This window comes from Rhagoletis zephyria, unplaced genomic scaffold (genome assembly GCF_001687245.7).
Source record: "Rhagoletis zephyria isolate East Lansing unplaced genomic scaffold, Rhagoletis_zephyria_1.1 Rzeph_scaffold_00026, whole genome shotgun sequence".
In the NCBI taxonomy this organism is placed as follows: domain Eukaryota; kingdom Metazoa; phylum Arthropoda; class Insecta; order Diptera; family Tephritidae; genus Rhagoletis; species Rhagoletis zephyria.
The window spans coordinates 271,571-279,509 of NW_016157110.1; the positions used below are offsets into that span (position 1 = coordinate 271,571).

Consider the following 7,939-nt stretch of genomic DNA (forward strand, 5'->3'; position numbering starts at 1 on the left):
ATCGCTAATTGGGCAGCTGACGTTGTGTGAACACCAAACTCAATACCGCAATTTTAAGATATGTGTCTTACCATCTGTCTTTTTGTATACTAACTGTATGAATTGATAAAACTTTGATTGTTTTCCCCCAAAATTGAAATTTTGAAATACTTCGTTATATTATTAAACGTGCGATATGTACATTGTTTTTTTTTCAGATTTAGGACCACAGAGGCCAACGACTTGAGGAATTGTGTGCAACCCCAAGTGCTGACTGGGATAATGCCTTTGTGGTTTTTATTTTCGAAAATAGTCGTATTCTAAACCGGATGACAAGAACACAGTTGCATTTCTCCATTTCGAATGCCACATACCGCTGTTTTTGGGAAGGGGAAATACGAAGTTTCTTTCACTTGTGCACTTATGCTATGGTATGCGACTAACGGCACATTATCTTACACCCCATTGTATGCGCCATTATGTGGGAGCGACGAACAGCGAACTCGTGTCATACAGAAGCGCAACGCAAATCTCATTTAGTACGGTGCGTAAACCCCTCGTGAATGGAAGCCTTTTCGAACTAAGGCGCTGGTCAAACGATGTGAACGTGTCGCCTATCACTCAGCAAACCAGTACAGCAAAGCACAACTAAGTTTCTTTAGGTGAAAAAAGAAACAAATTTTACAATATTTAGTTGAATAAAAGATTGACAAAAATGTTTTCCAGTTGCATGAAAATTAAGTGAAAAAGTGCGGGAAGCAAAAAAGACCTGAAAAGAAAGCAGAATTTCATACGAAAAGCTGAATTTTTTTGCGCGTAGCCATTTTGCATTGGCGTTTACCCTTGTTGAGAAGGAATATTTTATTAAAAGTAACAATTTTGTGGTGGAATTTCGAATCCACTTAAAAATGAATAGTGCGTGAAAAGTTTAATGTAATTTGAGTAAAAAGTCCATTAAAGAATGCTTGTGCAATTATTTTTCTGAGGCACATATTTGAAAAAAGGAAGTTGGCCAAAAAATACCAATAGAATAGTGAAGCATGGAAAAAAGCCATTAATTTTCGAAATAAATATCTTTCGGCAGTGATGTGAATACATATGAAAATTTATGTGCGGAAATTTGCGGAGCATTGAATTGTAAGTCGTCGTTTCATATATTTCATATATTTCGTTTCACTTCTTTTATTCGGCTGCTGCTTCTATAGCGCTGCCCCACAATTCCGAATGAGAAAATCTCTGTACACCACAATTTCTTGTGTGCCAGGCGAACAAGGCAGTGGTGCAGAACGCAAAGACAAACAGCGAGGGTGGGGCAGGATAGGGCAGTGCACGGAAGCAGTCAAACATATCGCGACACACTGAACTTCTCGTCTACACTGGCTTCTTGCCGCACTCTTCTGCCCACACTTTTATTCTTCGCTTAGTCTTCACCGTTGGCGGCAGTGGCGTTGGCTCATGAATGAAGGGGCTGGTGCTGGCAGGTGTCCCATTAAGAGCTGAGGCGCGCCGCAATATGCCGACAATGGCACTCACACACACACCCTAACAATTTGTAATGTGATGCCAGTGATGGGAGTAAATTCCAACCCCTAATGACAAAAAACGAATTGATAGTAAGATATAGAAAATGAAAAAAATGAGTTATGCGGCGAATGAAAAACATTCGAAACTAATATTTTACGAAAAATGGCAATTTTCGAATGTTTAGTGTGAAAACGGAAGTGAACTGTTTTGGCATGCAGATTTTCGGAAATGCCAAGCGCTTTTCGAAAAGCAACGTTAAAGAAGAGGAAGTAAGGAAATAGGTAAAAGAGACAGAGAGAAAGAGAGTAGCGAGTACTTGGTTGAGAATGCGGTGAGCGCATGCTTCCGCGTGGGAGAGTGTGCGCAACAAAGGCAAGAAGAAGCAGCTTAAAAAAGAAAGATAAGAAGCACACACAAAATTGGTGCGATTGAGAGCGTGTGTAGAGATATTGGTAGTAAGCAGGAGAAAAAATGTATCCCACAGGGCAGCCAAGAGGACTGTTGTCCATTTCATGTCCATGTGATGCAAATGAAAGGATTCCATTATAGAGAGTGCGCATTTGGGAGTGGGAGAAAACTTTAGAGGTGTGTGTATGCGTGTGGGTATGCAGGCGCGCGCGTTCATTATACTTACTACTAAATGAGAATTGCATTATAATTGATTTCATGTTTTGACATTTCAAGGATTAAAAAGGAGTCGACAGTGTGCCTACATTTATGTATGTGTATGTAACAATGTAACTGTAAAAAAAAAGTATGGTAAATTTGGCAATGAATGTAAGCCTTCGCGCAAAAGGTGTTGGTGTGTGATGAAATGCGTTCCATTCGTGGGTAATAATTTAATGAATAAAATAAAAATATTTGAGTTTAATGGAATAAAGTCCGTTGCTGCACTTGCGCGGGACGAATACACTCAAGCAAGTGAAGACGAAGAGCTAAGAGTTCTAAAGATAACGATAAAAATATGGGGCGAGAACGGAAGTGTGGCAAACGGGTATATACACTCTAAATGCAAATATAGCCCATACACACTGGCAAACCAAGGTCGTGCATATTCCCCACCCATCCTCGAATGTTCCTGTTAGAGGAACACATGTGCCCAGTTATGACTCCCCATCGAGGAGTCGTGGAGTTCATGCGCCTTAGCTGAGGCAGTAACTGTGGAAGTAGGTCTGTCCGGTTGTTGTATGTCGGTGGGTGGTAAATTGGGGCATTTATGGAAATATAAACTAAACGAGTAGCTACCGTTCATTTGAGTTCTTAAGCATATGAATGCTCATGATCTAGGTAAATTAAATATTATGTTGTTACACTAGCATCAACACAATAGCATTAGCATCGGTAGTGAGTGGAGGGTGTGTGAGTATTTAGAAGCTGTGTTAGTGTATGTGTATATACTCGTACTTGTAGTTTAGTAGTAATACTACGAATGCTTGCACCAACAGCAACAATAAGAATAAGCGCACGCACACATTTGTCGTTACGCACTTACGGCCATATGCCCCGTTTCGAATACCTACTACCACTACCAAATAACGACAAGTGACCGAGGACAACTGCCGTTATGTAGTACGTTACAATAACGGTTTATCGTAGTACTCTTCTGTGAGAATGGCGTTGCTACTGTTTCTGTTGCTGCTGCATTCAAACAATATGGCCAAGTTTTTTGACAATATCTACGATCTGAAGGATGGGTGGTGTATAAATGAATGCAAGCATATACATATATTTACGTGGGTATGTACTTATGTATGAGTGTGTGACTATTTGTGGGCGATATAAGTCCACTGTAATGACAGTTATCAATTTTTCCCGCTCCTACCTACATACATATAAGTCCATGTCTCTCTGATGAAATTATGTGTGCTCATAAAAAACTTTACACCAACCTTTGTTTCTTGCGTTCAACTAACTTTCCGATCGTTTGCTTGATGATTGCTTTTTGTCATCAGTTTCTTTTGCTTCTCTTTTTTGGAAACTTAGCTGTTCGTCTTTTAGAATGCTTCAAAGCGGCCAAGTGTCATGTTTCTTTACATTTGGAAGCTTACCTAATTCTAAAGACGTATCAATGTACTTAGCAATTATTGTGTTTGAACTAGAGGTTGCAGATATTTGCGTACCTGTGACTTTGTTACGGTTACTCAAAAGTCACGGGTAACTGTTGTGACAACTTCTAAAAAGTCACCGTGACAGACTGTAAAAAAGCAACAGCCGCAATTATGTTTTGTAGTAGGATTGCTCCTTCCACAATAGCAGTAACAGTCACAGTCGCTGCTACAAACTGTGACTGTGATAAAGTAGCACTCGCAATTACATATCGAGAAACTGCGGCCAGTGATGTTAACCTTAATGACTAAAATCTATTAATGTTGTTTGATATTAGAATTTCACACCAAAACAAACGACGAAAATAGTCTGTGATGCCAAATAAATGAATAAAATGCCCTTAGTTCACTCGGTAAAACATTTCTGTTTTACAACTTTTTTGTCACTGTTTTTGTCACAGCCACGGGTGAAAATCACAGTGAGTGCAAAGTCACAGTCACAAATAACGTTGTTACTCAAAAGTAACGAGATCGCCCATCTCTAGTTTGAACTCCTTCTCCACCTTAACTAAACTTGCTGCACTTGTACCACATAAATATGCATTTTGGCCTATTTATTGCAGTTAATTTTTTTGAAAATTTAGTTCTTTATAAATATAAGTTTTGAGTTCTTCTTCTTGCTGCGGTACATACATACATACATATTTATTTTGGTTATTCCAAATGTTTTATTGCCGCCTCAGTGGGTATGTATGCACAGATATACGTATGTATATACAAATGTATACATATGTGCGTACGAGTAGTTTTTCGTACTTATCTGTGCTCTGCTCCTTCGAGAGTGTCCTTTGTGGTACAATGAGCATTAACCTGCAATAGCAGCAACAACACGAAGTGCCCAACAGTGATAACAATAGCAACAATCATACAAATCTTATATAAAAGTTGCTTCAATAGTTGTTATTGCTATTTGTGTTTCAATTAAAACTTAAATTTCCCCAAGCTACTGAATAGAAATTGGCGTTGGACATAGTATACTCAACATGACAGAGTGGCGGCTTTATTGAGGTTGGTCTGGTTGGTTCGCTGCAATTTCTTGCTGGCTGCCGCATTTCATGCCACTTTTCTTTCGAGCAGATCCTTTTAATATCAACCCAGCAAACAATTAGGTTTGATTTACATTTGAGAATGATTTGAAATCAAATGTGGAAATAAAACTTATTATTGGAAATGTATATTTCATATTTATTTTTTCTTCACGATGCACATATATATGTACATAACAAAAGAAAGAATTAATAAATTGGTCTTGAAGGGCTGCAGCTTCTTCAACCCGCGCAAACATCAAATCCACTATTTGTGGGCTTTCTCTTTGAAAAATTTTTTCTATTCATTGTTTTTTTTTCAATTGATCTTAATTTTATTCTTACAATTTTTGATTTAACTACGCATTTTTATATCGTTTGACATCATGTCTAAGTTCGGGTGGAGCCGAACATTAAATACCCGGCGCAAGTATTAAATATATGTTTTTTCACCTTTCCGAAAGCTACCGCTAGGTGGTAAGCTGGGGTGTATCAATTTTGAGTAAATTAACGTCCTTAAATTTCGAAATATTGCAGTTTCAAGCATTTCTGAAATTTACCTTTATATGAAAAGCGGCCGTAATTTTAGTCCGATTTCAATAATTTTCAACATTTTGCTTTTATTTTATTTTGCAAGCACAATAAAAGTACCGAGTTTGGTACAAATTGGTAGAACGGTTACCGATATACATATATGTGATCATAAGGGGGCGATGCCACGCCCATTTTCCAAAATTTTACCATAAACGTATTTCTTGGTAAAGAATTGTTGCAAGCATCAATTTTGAATAAATTATCTTTAATATTTACTGATTTATCTAAGATTTTGTATTTCTTTAAATTACCGTTATATGGGATGTGGGCGTGGTAATTGTCCGATTTTTTAAATTTTCGGCCATTTAGTATGCTGTACCAAGGCCAACAACTGTGCCAAGTTTGGAAGAAATTGGTGCAGCGGTTACCAAGATATACACATGTAACCATAAGTGGGCGTGGCTACGCCCATTTTCCAAAAATTTATAATATTCTTAGTTCTCGTCTAAACATTGTTGTAAATATCAATTTTGAGTGAATAATCTTTAGTAGTTACTAAAGTATCGCAGTTTTCGTATTTCCGAAAATTACTGTTATATGGGATGTGGGCGTGGTTATTGTCCGATTTTAAAAAGTTTCGGCGATTTTTTATGCTGTACCAAGGCCAACAACTGTGCCAAGTTTGGAAGAAATTGGTGCAGCGGTTACCAAGATATACACATGTAACCATAAGTGGGCGTGGCTACGCCCATTTTCCAAAAATGTATTATATAACAAAAATGAGTATAATATTCTTATATTTCGTCTGAAAATTATCAAAATTGAGTGAATTATCCTCAGTAGTTACTAAAATATCGCAGTTTTCGTATTTCTGGAAATTACCGTTATATGGGATGTGGGCGTGGTTACAGTCCGATTTCGGCCATTTTTAATACCAACCTACCTTGGATTAACAGAAACCTACATACCAAATTTCGTTGAGATATCTCGATTTTTGCTCGAGTTATGGTGTACACGGACGGACGGACAGACGGACAGACGGGCGGACAGACAGACATTGCTTAATCAATTTCTCTATTCATTCTGAGCATTTATGTATACATTTGTCTATATCTATCTCGATTCGTTTTGGCTGTTACAAACAACCGTTATGTGAACAAAATTAACATACCCTTGTGCACAAGTGCGCTCGGGTATAAATATTTGATATCAAATTGAGATATACATTTTGCGCAAACGTTTGAAACTGTGTTTGCTGGGAATGCATTTAAAGGTTTTTGCTTGCTTTTTACTTCTATGTTTTGTTTTCGATTTGTGCAATCTTTCGAAATTCATTCACAACTTTTTTATTGTTTATTAGCACAAGAGCTACGGCCAGACCTTCATTATTTTATAAAGGCTGAAAGCGTCTCTATGTATGCCCCCAACACAGGTAATAACGAACCCAGACTATGAAATTTGGATTGTGGTGGCTTTGTGTTGGTAGTGTTGCCAGAACTTCGGCGTGAGAAAACGTCCCTCTTGGTCTGAAAAAACGTCATTTCCTACCCAAAAACGTCTTTTTCAAATGAATGTACAAAAAATTTTTCTCATTAAACTTTTATTGTATACAAAGGTACATATGTACGTAAGGTATATTAAAATGTCATTTCGACACAAGGCAAATAAATACAGGTAGAAGCCAAAATGACGTTGCTCTCATGAGAACCAAACCTTTAAACTTCAACTTGATTTTATTTTATTTCCTATATTTCGTTACGCTTTGAATGTCATATCGTTGTTTTTTTTTGAATGTTCGTTAATAACAAATTTTAATTTGCATTTGAATTTTTGTAGTGTTGTGCGGTTTATACTTAGTGTATGTGTTAAAAATGCAACACCTGAAGCGTTGTGTTTTATGTGGTGTTAAATATAAGGCAGATACCCCTAATTTTTTAACGTGCCTCAATGTCCTTCGCGTAAGGAACGTTGCGAAAGCAACTGTGGGCAGAGCTGCAGTGAAATGCCTTGCTGTGCGTTAAACATTTTAAAGAAGTAGATTCCACAAATACACCGGGAGGTACAGGAAAGGCACGTTTGAAGCCAAGTGCTGTTCCTATGACCCTTATGCCGAAAAGTCCCTCCAACAACACTGCAACTCATAAAACAAAAACAGAAAACAACATACACGTTTTTTTTCAAATTTTAACTAAAGAAAATAAATAAATAAGAATAAACTTCAAATATACTTAAAAACGTCAACCAGTGAAATGTATTTTTTTATTTTTCCTTACACACCCTCATTTTTATTTTTACTCTCCCGAAAACTTTGACTTTTGTAGGTTTGATGTCAATTTGGCTTCTACCTGTTTTTATTGTACCATGATTTCGACAGAGCACATTTAGAATTCATTGTAAACTGGTTTGAGATCGTTAATATAAAAATGATTTTATATTTACACTTGTGATCAGCTGATTAAGTCGTCAACATTTTGATCGATTTTGGCTGTTTTCTTTTGTTTATTTAATGTTTATTATTTTTCCATATAAGCCAAGCTCATTATATAACAAACAAAATATAAACCCACATTTCAAACTTTGTGCAAAAACTATAAAAAATCTGCAAAGTTTCAGATATATTTTCCACTTTTTATTCAGATTTTTTTAAATTTTTTTGATTATGCAGTTTGATAGCTGATTAAATTTCAGGGCAATAATGTGCAAGTTTAAAGGGGCTACATAATCGCGTTGATTTTTAATAATTTTTTTTCTTGTAGTAAAGGTGTATAAAAC

The 7,939-nt window shown here is 36.7% G+C and overlaps 1 protein-coding gene across 1 annotated transcript in view; it reads left to right on the forward strand.

Annotated features, from left to right (window-relative positions):
- Positions 1 to 483: 483 nt before the first annotated feature.
- stol (voltage-dependent calcium channel subunit stolid) overlaps positions 484 to 7,939 on the forward strand; it is a 524,452-nt gene continuing 516,996 nt past the window's right edge. Inside the window, exon 1 of the mRNA XM_017616632.1 lies at positions 484 to 1,116. The gene's annotated coding sequence lies outside the window, so the exon portion shown is untranslated. The remainder of the gene's footprint in view (positions 1,117 to 7,939) is intronic.